The sequence below is a fragment of the Mustela erminea genome, chromosome 2 (genome assembly GCF_009829155.1).
Source record: "Mustela erminea isolate mMusErm1 chromosome 2, mMusErm1.Pri, whole genome shotgun sequence".
In the NCBI taxonomy this organism is placed as follows: domain Eukaryota; kingdom Metazoa; phylum Chordata; class Mammalia; order Carnivora; family Mustelidae; genus Mustela; species Mustela erminea.
Genome location: NC_045615.1, coordinates 70,900,597 through 70,916,118, shown reverse-complemented (window position 1 = coordinate 70,916,118; position 15,522 = coordinate 70,900,597).

The following is a 15,522-nucleotide window of genomic DNA, read 5'->3' as shown; positions in this document are numbered from 1 at the left end:
ACAAATTTGGTAATTTAGTTGGAATAAAGAAGTTCCTTGACAAATACAAATTACCAAACCCAACAAAAGAAGAAATAGAAAATATGAATAGTTCTGTATCTTTTAAAGGAAATGAATCCATTACAGAAACTTCCCACAAAGAAAATACTAGCTCATATGGCTTCGTTGCTGAAATCTGTAAATCATTTAAAGAAGAAATAGTGGCTAATTAATCATTTTCAGAAAATAGAGGTGGAGATAGCATATTGCGAATTTTTTTTTAAGGTTTTATTGATTTATTTGACAGAGACAGAGAGAGAGAGGAAGAGAGACCACAAGCAGGCAGAGTGGCAGGCAGAGGGAGAGAGAGAAGTAGGCTCCGTGCTGAATAAGGAGCCCGATACAGGACTTGATCCCAGGACCCTGGGATCATGACCTGAGCTGAAGGCAGCTGCTTAACTGACTGAGCCACCCAGGCATCCTGAATTTTTTTTTTTTTTAACGAAGATATGGCATAACCCTGATACTAAAATGTGACAGAGATATTATAGACCAACTTGGTTACCTGTAAAATGAAGAAGCTGCAGTATCACACTGGTTTGCTTTTCTGTTTTATCTATCTATCTATCTATCTATCTATCTATTTGAAGATTTTATTTATTTATTTGATAGAGAGATCACAAGTAGGCAGAGAGGCAGACAGAGAGAGGTAAGCAGGCTCCCCGCTGAGCAGAGAGCTGGATGCGATGTGGGGCTCAATCCCAGGACCTGACCTGACTGGAAGGCAGAGGCTTATCCCACTGAGCCACCCAGGTGACCCTTGTTTGTTTTATTTAAATTCAAGTTAGTTAACATTAAATATAGTGTATGATTGTTTTTGATAGATGTTCTAAGGATTGAGATGTTTTAAATCATTCTCCTCCAACGTGACATAGTTTTTCATCGAATATCACAGGAATCATCAATACCTGCCATAGGTATTCCTAAGAGATGAGAAGAGGGAAAACAAACTTAAATACAAGTTTCTGTCTGGGGTGCCTGGGTGGCTCAGTTGTTAAGCCTCTGCCTTTGGCTCTGCTCTGGTCATGACCTCAGGGTCCTGCTCAGCGGGAACCCTACTTCTCCATCTCCCACTCCCCCTGCTTCCCTCTCTCATTCCCTCTCGCGCTACGTCTCTTTCCATCAAATAGATAAAGAAAATCTTTAACAACAACAACAACAATGACAACAACAACAAACGGAGTTTCTGTCTGTTGACCAGACATAATTAACATTATGTTACAGGGTAGCAAGAATTCTAGGGGCATCCATTGTTGTAACACAAACCACAGGCAGGAACTTAATGATTTCAGTATACACTGTAGCATTAGTGCTCCTTTACTCAGCGCAAGCTAAAGAACAAGGTGTGCCTTGGCAAGCATTCCCATAATTGAGCTTCCATACATTTTAAATCCAGATGAGGCTGAGATAAGAACAAAAGCCAGACACCCAGTGTATCGTACCACTAAATCTTATTAGCCGAATTGTAAAATGGGAAAACGCCCTTACTGAATACAGTACCTGTTATTTTCTAGTCAGTGACTTTTCTCCTTGATGAATACTTTAAAGAGACCGTTTTTAGAATTCTACATTAAGACAAACCTAATGTCAGCAATTCTCCTCGTGAAGTTGTAAAAATTTATTTTTTCTTAATGGCATCTTATTAATTCTTATTACACATTTGAGTATATTTGATGAGTAAAGAGAGAGTTGAATTAATTTTATGACTCTCATGCAGATTGCTAATATTTCATCATTGAATCAGCACTTGGTTAAACCCTACTTATTTATTACTTTAAACAACTCCCTTCAGGGTACACATTCCAAGGCTCTTTATTACCTCCATTTATGAAACACGTTTATAAAAATCTTTCTAACATGTTTGTGTTTTCTTCATCCTTAAAATAATGTCATAATGAACATAGTTTTGTTAAATTAGCTAGAACTATTTCAGTTCTTTGTGAAATAATTTTTATTTTTGTATGTGGCCAAAGCAAGACATCTATTTGGAATGTCATCAGATTGCTACTGGATAGAGAAATAAGTATCTGTATCCACACTGATCAGGCTGATGCCCTTGAAGTCATTGTCCAGGATGAATACACCAAGTCACAGACTCACGCCATTCCAGTAAGTTTATTAAAAAAAATTCATACTGTGTTAAAAGCATACTGTAATACCTTGACCAGATAGTGGTAATAGGAGTTGACTCCTTTATAACCAGTAGATGAAATCAATGTCTGCTTTGGTGTTATACATATAAATAATATTATTTTTCATTTTCTTTCTTTTTTTGAAGGATGGAGGACAGAGATCAGTGGGATGGGGCAGAGGGAGAGGGATAGAATCTTAAGTAGGCTCAACGCCCAGTACAGAGCCTGATGTGGGGCCCAGTCTCATGACCATGAGATCATGACCTGAGCTGAAATGCTGCAGTTAAGAGTTGGATACTTAACCAACTGAGCCACCCAGGTGCCCTATATTATTATTATTTTTTACCTCCTATTGACATATGCATAAATCATTATACAATAGGCCAGTCTACTCTTGCCACACTCTTTATTGCCACGTAACATTTCTTTCTTTCTTTTTTTTTTTTTTTTTAAGATTTTATTTATTTATCAGAGAGAGAGGTGGAGAGAGCGAGCACAGGCAGACAGACTGGCAGGCAGAGGCAAAGGGAGAAGCAGGCTCCCCGCCGAGCAAGGAGCCCAATGTGGGACTCGATCCCAGGACGCCGGGACCATGACCTGAGCCGAAGGCAGCTGCTCAACCAACTGAGCCACCCAGGCGTCCCGCCATGTAACATTCCTTAAGCCAGTGAAATCACAGTACAATAAGGCAACTCCTTTACAAGCTCACTTAGAATGTTTCTACTTTTACTCATCTTACGTTCATGTCCGTGTTCCTCTTTACGGGTACATATCAGGCATGTTTCATTTTCCCAATGCTCACTGATAATGTTTTTTATATAGCTCTGTGTATTCATGGCTGCTAACACATGCAAATATGCATGCATACAAATATAATGTACTATCTACTGTCATTTCTATTTACCACTAATTTTTTTTCTAGTTTTACTCCTGTTTCAGTTTAGGCCAGAGATATAATAGTTATCCTGGTCACCAGTCAGACAAGTTAACTATTTTGGATTACCCCTTTTCTCTGTCAACCCTCCCCTTGCAAATACTTCTCTGTCTCCTCTCCCTTCAGCCAACTGCTTGCTACACCTTTGCAAAAATAATACTTAATCACGCTGTCTTCTGTAACTTCTCCAAAAGCTTCTTTATTCTCACCTTAATTCTTAACCTCAGGATTGACCTGTCCCTTTTCCATACCAATCTCAAGAAAGCCAAAGGGAATCTTGTTCTTAAAAAGAATTTAGATCGGGGCAGTAAACCACGACACCTGGGTCAAATCCAGTCTGTAGCCTGTTTTTGTTTGCACACAAGCTAGGAATGGTTTTTACATTTTTAAAAAGGTTGAAAAAATCTGAAGAAAATAATTCATGACATATGAAAATTATATGAAATTCAGATTTCAGTGTCCATAAATAAAGTTTTATTGGAATCTTGTGCCCATTCATACATTTTGCACTATAGTAGCAGAGTTGAGAAGTTGCAATGGAGAACAAATGACCTGTAAAGCCAGAAATATTACTTTGGAAAACGTCTGCCAGTCCTTGATCTAGATCAGATGCTTGAGTGTTTCAAAATGGGAATAATTGTTCACAGAAAGTAAATGATTTTCCCAAAGTCATTAGACTTTATAGCTAAGCAAAGGCAGGGACTTTGATTCCTTCCCTCACTGACTGGCACTTTCTTCATTGTATCATAAGCATTTATCCCATTCAAAATATATAAATAATCTTGTAATTGAAAATAAGGGGATACAACTTCTCCCGAGAGCTCTTGCATTTCTAATATGTCAGTCACAAAAGACACTATGTAGGATATCAACATTTAGATTACTACTGAAACGAGGATTATCATAATGAATAATCAATTTGGCAGCAAAAATTATGTGTATCTTGTCTAATTAGTGTTATTTCTGGCCAGGCAGAGTTGCATTAATAAACTACCGTACTAGGGCACCTGGGGGGCTCAGTGGGTTAAAGCCTCTGCCTTCAGCTCAGGTCATAATCTCAGGATCCTGGGATCAAGCCCTGCATCAAGAGTCTGCTCAGCAGGGAGTCTGCTTCCCCCGCCCCTCTCTGCCTACCTACTTGTGATCTCTCCCTGTCAAATACATAAATAAAATGAAAAACTAAAAACTAAATAAATAAAATACAGTACTGCATTTCACACGTCTTTATATGCACATCTACACTTAAAAGAAAATGAGAACAATTCTCTGGAATAATGTATCATCTTGCTATGAAATGAAGAAAATAAATAACTTCTGGGGCTGAGATGTTTCACACATGCTCCACGGTTATCAGAATAAATAATTGTTTGACCAAAATAGCAGCTGCCTATCTATCCCTGGCTGAGGAATTAATGAATTATCATTAGCAGCTAAAACTCTAGAGCCATCCAGCAGCCTTTCCAAAATCATTAACCTCCTCCTTCTGTCTTTGCAGGGGAGTGGCTGATGGGTCTCCTACAGGCATCTACAGACCTGTGGGGACTCAGAGGTTGAGAGCAGGGATTGCACTAATTTTGTTTCTTCTTTTTTTGGATACGGGAAAAAGAAATATCTGTAATTATCTCTTTCTGACTCTAATCCAAATATCTGTTTCTTCTTTGGTGAAAACCCTGTCCCAATTAGATTTAAGAAAAGGGAAGGAGTCATCTGTTGTCCTTTTCAGAGCCTGTCTACACTGTGGCAGCTGCTTCCCCATCACCACCCCCAAACCCTGCTTGCCCCGGGACCTCTGATCACTGCATTCCTGGGCACCAGCTCCTTGGAAGCTATGATGTTACTGCTGCCTTGGCGTCAGCCAGTATACAGGGGAGACAACACTACCCCTACTCTCTGTCCCCTGGATTCCTCACAATACCACTAAGCCAAGGTGTGGCTGTGACCTGAGGGTACGGTCATAAGTGAAAAGATTAGGATATGGTAGGAAACCCCACTTAAAACTGTATACAAAATATGACTATTGCCAGATTCCAAGCAAAAGGGTAACTGCAAGGGTACCTGGGTGGCTCAGTCAGTTAAACATCTACCTTTGACTCAGGATTTGAAGTCCCACAGACAGCAGTCTCCCACTCATGGAGGACTCTGCTTCTGCCTCTACCCCTGGCTCATGCTCTCTCCCGACCACTGCCATCAAATAAATAAATAAAATATTTTTTAAAAAGTGGGGCGCGCCTGGGTGGCTCAGTGGGTTAAAGCCTCTGCCTCTGGCTCAGGTCAGGGTCCCAGCTCCTGGGATCGAGCCTCGCATCGGGCTCTCTGCTCATTGGGGAGCCTGGTCCCCCCTACCCCCGCCTTTTTGCCTACTTGTGATGTCCTTCTGTCAAATAAATAAATAAAATCTTTAAAAAAAAAATAAAATAAAATAAAAATAAGAACCAAGCATCTGGGCACTGGGGAATGTTTGCTGGAGGGAGTGGCTAAACATAAAATGGTATTTGGGCAGGAGTATGAGCTGACAGGGACTTGAAAATCATCATACAAAGGAAACTGACTTCCTCAGGGGCGCCTGGGTGGCTCAGTGGGTTAAGCCCTCTGCCTTCCGCTCAGGTCATGATGTCGGGGTCCTGAGATCGAGCCCCGCATTGGACTCTCTGCTCAGCAGGGAGCCTGCTTCACACTCTCTCTCTCTCTCTGCCTGCCTCTCTGCCTAACTGTGATTTCTGTCAAATAAATCAATAAAATCTTAAAAAAAAAAAAAGGCTAACTGCATCATGATGTTTCCACCTGTAGATGCAAGCCAATTCATAGCCTTCTCCATTTTAAGTTCACCCTGTTCTGCCACTGAAGAAAAGATCCTCTTTTATTTGAGAATTCAGATAATTCATTTTCAGAGAATAAATTTTCTTATTATTTTAGGAAAATAACCACCATTACCCACATAAATGATATCTACCTTGGGCCTTTTATTTCTTGTCTTTATTAGAGCAGTACATAGGATTAGGTGAAAATAAAATGACATTATCTAGGGCTTTGGCAAGATACCCGATGTTGAATTCTCCAAAGTATCATCAAATACCCTGGTAATAAAGACAAATGGAGTTTATTCACTGTAGTAAGGGAAACAGTTAGTGGTATCTCAGGAGTAAGACATTTATAGGCTCTAGGTGTGAATGGTTCAAGGCAAGGAATTGATTAAGATTGGGCATTATTACTGGCACAATTTAGGGTTGGTGGATACAGGGAGTTGAGGGTTTTGAAGTGATAAATAATTGTTTGATAAATTATCTCTTTACTCAGGTCAGTAGGCTGTTATCTCTGATAAAATCATTTGTCGGAGTTTCTTAAAGCCAAGAGTAAAATTATTTATTGGTTTAGTCTTACCGTTTCCTGAGCAAAGTCTCCCCCTCAAACAAAACGGCTAAGTCATAATGACATACATGGTTTCAGATCTCACTAGGATAACCTCCAGTAGTCCATAGTAGCAGAAAAGCCCAGGTGTGGTATCAACAGCACGGATTTGTGGGTTTGTGGTGTTTACAATGGTATAAGCAAACATACGCACACAAACATATATACCTCTCTCCCATAAGCATTAATTTAATTTTTAGAGATGGTACAGCCGTGATACTCAAAAAGGAAGATAAATATCTTTCGCAAGTAATACTACTTTTAGGGATTTTCCCTAACCACAGTGAAGATAGAATTTACATTACTATCTAGATGAGTTTTACTCCCTTCTTTAGATCAGTCTAAGAGATTTCCTGGTTCATACCACAACTAGTAGGGAGCATCTAGTTGTTAAAACCCAGAAACATCTATCTCCTTCTTAACTCCTAGCAAGAACTTAGAAATTAAAATTCTACCTTACTATGAGATAGGCCAAATTTATTAATATTTAAAGAATGAGAATAAATCATGTAAGATTTTTTTATTATCTCTAAATTAAAGCCAACCACTAGGTATGGCAGTCCAGATACATAATTATTTGCAAATTATTTACTTCTTCTTTTCCTTACCTTCTATAAAATGAATTCAGCTGGGCTTAAAATGATCTTTAACTTTCAGAATTTACTGAAGAAAGAAGTATTTAAACTAAATTTAATCGAATTGATACAATCATGGTATATTATTTTAATTTCAGTAAAATGAGAATGTTGAAATTTGAGAGTGATTTTAACAAGCAAAAGTTGTTCATTCAAATTTATGTAGTTAGAGGTCATACGCTCATAATTCATATTTATGTGCTTATTATTTTCTTAATATATAAGCACTAGGGTAAACACGTTTCTTTTTTTTTTAATGGAATGAATAGGACAATTACTTCTTTTCAGTAGCTTTCAGCCAATTCGTGAGATGCACAAACTTTTACAGTGCAATGTAATAACCAAATCATGCTTGTGTAGAGGTGTTTTGAGAAGCTCTACAACCATTCTATATTGAGTTTGCATAAAGTGAAGCCAGGTAATAGGACTATAGTAGGTTTGACCACTTGCTATGTGCTAAACACATAAAAAAATAGCTAAGTACATTAGTTGAATTTTATAATGGTTATTTTCAAATTTTTGCTTTTATGTGGCTGTGCAAGGAAAATCTGGTGGAAAAAAAAAATCCCTTTTCTCTTACGTTTCTGTACCAGTTTATTCCCACATGACAGCATAACAAAAGAAATCTTTCCCTTTAGGTTTTTCTCCTGCAATTCTAGGAGGACTGTTTGACCTTGTAATTCACAAGGTAAATAACTCAACTATAATGTGTTAAAGTTAATTAGCTACACTGTAATACCTCTTGAAAGGCATTGCCCGGCTTTCTCACACTTCCATAGTCTAGCTAAAGAATTCATAGATATATTAGGATAAGCATATCTGGCTCACCTACTTTGGTTTTCTTCCTTTATTCTTTCATAATATCTTAAATTGGACTTCTTGCCTTTTTCCTTTAATTCCAACCAATAAATTTTCCTCAATACACTGCTTTTGCTGCACTCCACGACTTTGCTTTTGAGTATTTTATTATTCTGTTCTTGCTGTTATTTTCTAGAATGATAGATTTAGTCTATTTCCAAGTGTTATTAAACTTCTAAATGTACAGAATTTTAATTTATCCAGTCATTAAATTCTACCTTTATTGCATGTTATATATTCATTGAAATTTGCTGATTTTATGGGTTTTTTTGGTCTGAGAATATGATTAGAAAAAAAATTTCATGTGTGCTTGAGAAGGACGTATATTCTTTCAAGGCTAGATATAGGTTTTGATATCTATCCATTAGGTCAAGTTTCTTATTGTGTAGTTTTGTTGAGATATTCTGTATCTTTGATAATGTCTTATCTACTTAACCTATCAATAATTGAGAGGTATCTGAAATCTTCCAATATGAAAATGGATTTGCAATGGCTTCCTCTTTCCTTATATGTTCTGAGACTATTTTATTAGCTGTATATCTGATGGTGATATTACACCACATTGGCAAAGTGACCAATGTCTATTAATGTAGTAATTATAGTAACATCCCTCATGGTTCGGTTGGGCTGATATTACTAGAGCCATACCTACTTTTTCAGGATATTTGTTTGACACATTTTCCACTTGTCAAATGAGAATTTTACCGTGACTTTCTGCCCATTCTTCTCCCCTGTGTTTTGGTGGCAGTCACTGTAGTTCATAACTTCTGGACCCAGAAAAGCTACAGATGCATCTGAGGGAGAAAACTGTTCATCATCCTGATATCCCAGCTTTAGGCCAGATGCAGTGACTGGGAACAACATAGGATTCTCTGTTTTGGCTGAAGGGTGTTCTCTGTGTAGAAGGAAAAGAGAAGCACATATTTGTGGCCAGAAGAGATCAGGAAGAGAAAACAGGTGTTCAGACATTTTCTTTTACTCTTTAACATAAAAAGTCACCATGCTTCAATTTCCTCTGAAGTTAGAGGCCTACAGAAATGAATTCTGAACAACGGAAGCAGATAGGATGGGAACCTCTGCAAACTCCTCTAAAATCTCCCTTGATATCCTCCATGCTTTTAGCCTTCTCTTGCTTGCTGGCCACACCCAGAAGAATTAATGGAGAATTCCACACAACTCAATGGAGCCTGAGCCCAGAATAAACTGTATGAAGCCCGATTTCCCTCCTGCTCCACTTCCTCCTTTCTCCTCATACCCTCCCTCCACTCTGTTAAGACCAACTCTGGATTTTATCACGAGCCAGCAGTACATTTTTATTATATTAAGCCACTGAGATTTGGACTTTGTTACGGCAGGCCACAAGGCAGCCTAACACCCTGCATAGAGCTGCATTAATTTTCCCCGTTGTTGATCACTACTTTTTTTTTTTTTTTTTTAACTTGCAAGTTTACTTAAATAACATGTATTTTGATTTTTGAAATATTCAGATTGGCTTTGCTAGTCTGTGTTTATAATTTAATTTGTTTCACTTTTTATGTTTCTTTTTAAACTCTTACTGCTTTGTTTGTATTACAAATCTAAATTCCCTCTCTAAAAATATAAGAATATTCTCTATGTCCTTTGTTCTCTCACTTCCCAATGCTCATCACTGCCCAGAATTTTGATTTTTTCTTTTGGTCTTAACTATTTTTTTTTTTTAAAGATTTTATTTATTCATTTGACACAGAGAGATCACAAGTAGGCAGAGAGGCAGGCAGAGAGAGAGAGAGAGAGGAGGAAGCAGGCTCCCCGCGGAGCAGAGAACCCGATGCGGGACTCGATCCCAGGATCCTGAGATCAGGACCTGAGCCGAAGGCAGCGGCTTAACCCACTGAGCCACCCAGGTGCCCAACTATTTTTTTTTTAATTATGAATTTCATCTAGTTATTTAGTCAATTCAATCACATACTTCTCAGAGTATTCCTGGGACTTTCCTCTCCTTTCTATTGGGAACTTTTCCAAAAGGGTTTTAATGGGGATTTTTGTGAAGCAAAGCTTCTTAGTCCTTGTATACTTGTATACTTAAGGTTTTTTTTTTCCCTTAGATTTTTATTTATTTTTATTTATTTAATTGACAGAGAGCGAGAGAGAGAGAGCTCAAGCAGAGGGAGCAGCAGGCAGAGGGAGAGGGAAAAGCAGGCTCCCAGGGAGCACAATGTGGGACTCGATCCCAGAACACTGGGATCATGACCGGAGCTGAAGGCAGCTGCTTAACCAACTAAGACACTCAGGTGTCCCTATACTTAAGGTTTTGACAAATGCTGTCACTTTCAAATGACAGTAGATATAAATTTGAGGTTGAAAGTTTCTTTCAGTACTCTAAAGGTATTATTCTATTGTTTTCTTTATTACTATATGACATCTACATCTTTTCCTTTATATGTTATCTGTTCTTTCACTACAGAGAATTTTAAACTTTTTCAATGTTTTTAATTTTCATTATGTCTAAATATGATTTTTCTTTATGTTTCCTTTTGGTAAACAACAGTCCTTTTTTTATCCAAGATCTTTTATTTTTCTGTAGTGCTGAGATATTTCTTTTTAAAGAAATTTTTAAAAATATCTTATCTTCTCTGCTTTTATTTACTTTCTCCTTTCTGTGATCCTTATTAAATGGTTATTGATATTTCTTTATATAGGATCTATATTTGTTAACATTTCTTTATCCTTGCCTGCTTTCTTCTAGGAAAATTACTCAACCTGATCTCTTAGCTTTCTTACTTCTTCTCTACAACTATTCTATTTTTTAAATATTCTCTTCTATATTTTTAATATCTAATATTGCCCATCTAATACTTTCATATCTAATATTTCTACTTGATGTTCTTAGAGTTTATTCTTGTTTCATATCATTACTGCCTATATCTCTTAAGTGTTTATTATGCCTCTTTTAAATTCTGTGTATTTAAAAGCACCTGTGTCTGTTGTTATCTGTAAAAAGTTATTTTATTTTTTTAAGATCGATTTATTTGAGAGAGAGAGAGAAAGCAAGTGAGCAAAAGTGGGGGAGGGGCAGAGGCAGAGGGAGAGAGGGAGAGAATCTTCAGCAGACTCCCCACTGAGCTCAGAGCCTGACATGGGGCTCAGGCCCACAATCCTGAGATCATGACCTGAGCTGAAACCAAGAGTCAGAAGCTTAACCAACTGAACCATCCAGGTGTCCCTATTTTATTTTTTTATATATATATACACTCCTTACACACCTCTTTGTTTTAAATGGTCAACTCATATTCCCCTGGGTATACTGGCTACTCTGTCCAGCAATGCATATTTGGAAAAGATGAAAGACCTAAGTCTATTATAATCCATATGTGCTGAAGAAAAAATGGGGGACAGATTTAGGGTGGAGAGCCCAGGCACCAGGAAACCACAGCTGATCAGTCTTTCCTACCACTGACTCTTGGGCCAGAACCTTTACCCCCAGCCTCTCTCTGGGAAAAGCAGCACAAATGAAGGCATTCTCTTAATTGTGAAAAAGCACCACTGGGTAGTTGGACGAAGAGAGGTGGGACAGATTGTGAATGCTCTGGCCTCATCACTTTTCACTGCCACACCCCTCCCCAATGGGGTCTGGATCATTGGCCAGATTTTACCCCAAAGGAAGTACCAAATGATTGAGCCTCTGGCTCTAATTCTTGAGGTGAGGGTTATGCATTTTTAACTGTCAAGGTACCACAAGGATAGTGGGAAGGCCTGGTGAACAGTCAAAGTTGGAAGTCAACTGCTTTTTTCCTAAATTATCTTTCTATTACCAGCTACAGCCTCCTTATTTTCAAGGCCACAGTCCCTATCACGCTTTCCACATGCTTTTCCTACACACATCATTCTAAGAAGCACTCTCTCCTCTGCAGTTACTCTTTTCTTCTTTATTCCATAGGTTTCTGACAGTCTTTTTATTATGGTAGTGTTGATCTTGAGGAAGAAGCAATTACTTTATGTTAACTGAGAATCCTGACAAGACCCGATGAACAAAAATTTTACCTTCTGCTTCTACTCTATCATTGTAGAATAATACATAAACTTGGGATGCCTGGGTGGCTCAGTCAGTTAAGCGGCTGCCTTCAGCTCCGGTCATGATCCCAGTGTCTGGGGATTGAGTCCCACATCAGGCTCCCTGCATGGCAGGGAGCCTGCTTCTCCCTCTGCCTCTGCCTGCCACTCTGCCTGCCTGTGTGCTCTCTCTCTGACAAATAAATAAAAATAAAATCTTAAAAAAAAATAATGCATAAACTTCTTTTCAAAGTAATGGAAAACAAGGCCCTCCAAACTAGATCAGTACTAGTCAATAATTATTTGATACATATTATTAGTTAATAATAGTCTTATAGCTGGAGTAAATTTTTTTTTTTTTTTTTTGTAGAATGCCCTTTTATTTGGATTTGTTTGCTTGTTTTTCTGGAGTAAATGTTTTAAATACCTTGCTTTCTCTGATGAGATTGAAAGGTTAGGTAAAAATGGGGGACCAATTATCAATATGTCTGTGTTTACCTGTAACAGCTATCTATCTCTAGCTGTAAGAACTAGTTTCCTTAGTCTATCACATGCAAGGACTTCTACTTTATCAATACAAGCTTCATGAAAATGGAATCATAAAACATGGCTAGTTTCATGATGTTAAAGTGAATCTCATCACTGCATTAATTCCTATGTTGGACAGAGAGATAAAACCTGGCAAAAAACTGGGTGTCAAGTATTAAAAGCAGGTGGACCTGAAGTATAATTTCAGGAAAAGTGATTTAATGTGGACAGATGGGAAATGAGTGACAGATAAACTAACTCCTTGTTAGTTTGGCTTTAGTGATTATTATTGCTTCTTTTGTGCAAAGGTTTCAGATCTAATGTTAAATTGTTAACTTCCTAAATGCAGATTTTTCTTATTTCTATCCTAGTGCTTAGCTGCCAATAGGATAATCTAAGCACAGTCAAGGTTTAGAGTGTTTAAGACCTACATTTTCTCTTCAGTCACACCATCTCAATTAATTAAATCAGTGACATCAGTCTTTGAAAATGAAATAAAAACTGTTGCAAAATAAAATGCACTATTTACTATGGATCACAATTAAAAAAGGGATAATAAAACAATAGTACAGATAACCACACACTCTCACAAATGGTTGATAAAATTTAATAAGGGTAAGTTAGCTGAATACACTCTCACAAATGGTTGATAAAATTTAATAAGGGTAAGTTTGCTGAATACTGTGTAGAGATATTACTAGGGTTTTCTTTCCTTCTTCAACTTGGACAAAGAAGTATTGTACCTAGTGGAAAACACACACACACACACACACACACACACACACACACTTTCCTACTTTCCTTAAAACTACACGTGTCCATTGTGACAGATTTCTAGGTAGAAATATAAGCAGAATTCATACTATGGAACTTCAGGGAAAGCTGTTCAATGAGCCAATTCTCTTGGCCTAATTCTTGAGTCATTTCACTCTGCTGTTCTCTCTGCACATGAAGAACACAGAAGCATGCTTTGAGATACAAGAGTCATCTTCAGACCACAGGATAAGCACCACAAATTCAGGTTAACCAGGAAGAAATATACAAGGAGCCTGGATTTCTATGGACATTTCTAGGCCACTTTATCAGCTCTATCCCTGCTTTTCTCTGGATTTTTTTGTTACATTAAAAATAATCTTATTATTGGTTTAAACCATTCTTTGAGTGGAGTTTCAGTTACTCTGAACTGAACTCAGTCCTTGTAGATACAACTCTATGTGATATGGTAGGGTTTACAAGCCATTTTAAAAAGTACAACAATTAAATTCAAAATCTTTGAGTAGTATAAGGTACTTGGGTTGTATTTTCTAATTGGGCTTTGGTTTTTTTGTTTTTGTTTTAATTCTAGTATAATTAATGTACGGTGTTAAATTAGCTTCAGGTATACAACTTGAAGGCTGACTGTCTCAAATAAGCACATTAACTTTGGAATCAGAATGTTGAAGTTAAATTCTTGGCTCTTCCACTGAAAGCTCTGTGGCTTTGTCAAGACACCTACCCTCTGTGGACCTCAGTTCTCTCTTCTGTAAAATTAGTACATATCATAGGGGTTTTATGAGGATAAGAGCATTATATGTAACACAGTTCCTGGCATATAGTAAGTGGTAAATAATTATCATTATTATCACCTCCAGAAATTATTGACATATACAAATAATAAATTGATTTGATTTGTACCACTGATATAACATCCTGCATACATGGTATTATAGCTACTTAAGTAGATCTCTTAATTTTTTCCTACAACATAGTAAACTTATTGAAGGCCAGAAGCATATCTCATATATCTTGGTATTTTCTAGAACTGTGCTAATACTGTAGCCTCTGGCTATATGTGATTACTGGGCAGTTGAAATGTAGCTGCAAGAATTAATATGTGATGTAAATATAAAATAAACATAGACCTAGTAGTAAAAGAAAAATGTAAAATATTTTATTAATGATTTTTATATTGATTACACCTCAAATGATTATTTGGTTTAATCAAATACACTTAATCAATTTTTTTCTTTATTTTTTCAAAACGGCTAATAGAAAAGCTGAAATTATATGTGGCTTACTTAATATTTCTATTAATATAGATGCATAGGGACACCTGGCTGGCTCAGTCGGTTAAGCGTCTGTCTTAGGTCTCCCTCTGCCTGCTGCTCTCTCTGCTCGTGCTCTCTCTCCCTCTCTGACAAATGAATGAATCAAATCTCTTTTTTTAAGATTATTTATTTATTTATTTATTTGACAGAGAGAGAGAGACAGGGAGAGAGGGAACACAAGCAGGCTTCCTGCTGATCAGGGAGCCTAACGTAGGGCTCCATCCCAGTACCCTAGGATATGACCCGAGCTGAAGGCAGACGCTTAAGGACTGAGCCACCCAGGCACTCCATGAATGAAATCTTTGGGAAAAAAAAAAAAGATAGTTGCTTAACTAGGCAGGCAACAAATTCTTAGAGTATGTTTAAATTGTAAATGACTAGTTTCTTGCCTCCTTCCTCCCACCACTGCACTGTAAGCTCTGAAACAGAAATTACTCACAACTGAATTCTAAGAGCTTGATTACAAGGCCTGGCACATGGTAGTTCCAAGTAAATTCTTGGTTGGAAGAGTGAGGGAAGAATAAATAACTCCTGAACCTGGCTTTCCTGTTCATGTAAATATAAAGGGGATCAAAGTATCTTGTCTTTGTTATAGGAATTATAGTCATGTTCCTCATGCATTATCTTATTTAGTCCTCCCAATAACTTCAAAAGATAAGTGTTATTTCCTTTTCTTCTAAAAGAAAAGCCTGAGGATCACAGAGGTAAAATAATCGGTATAATGCAGCAAAAGATGGTTTGGTTATGCTTATATTAAAATCAAAATCTACTAGACTGCAAATCTCGTTTTTTTTTATTTCTCTGATCATTGCCTCTCCGAATGTAATTTGTCATCCAATGACTCTAATCTTGAACAAGTAAAGTGAACACTGGAT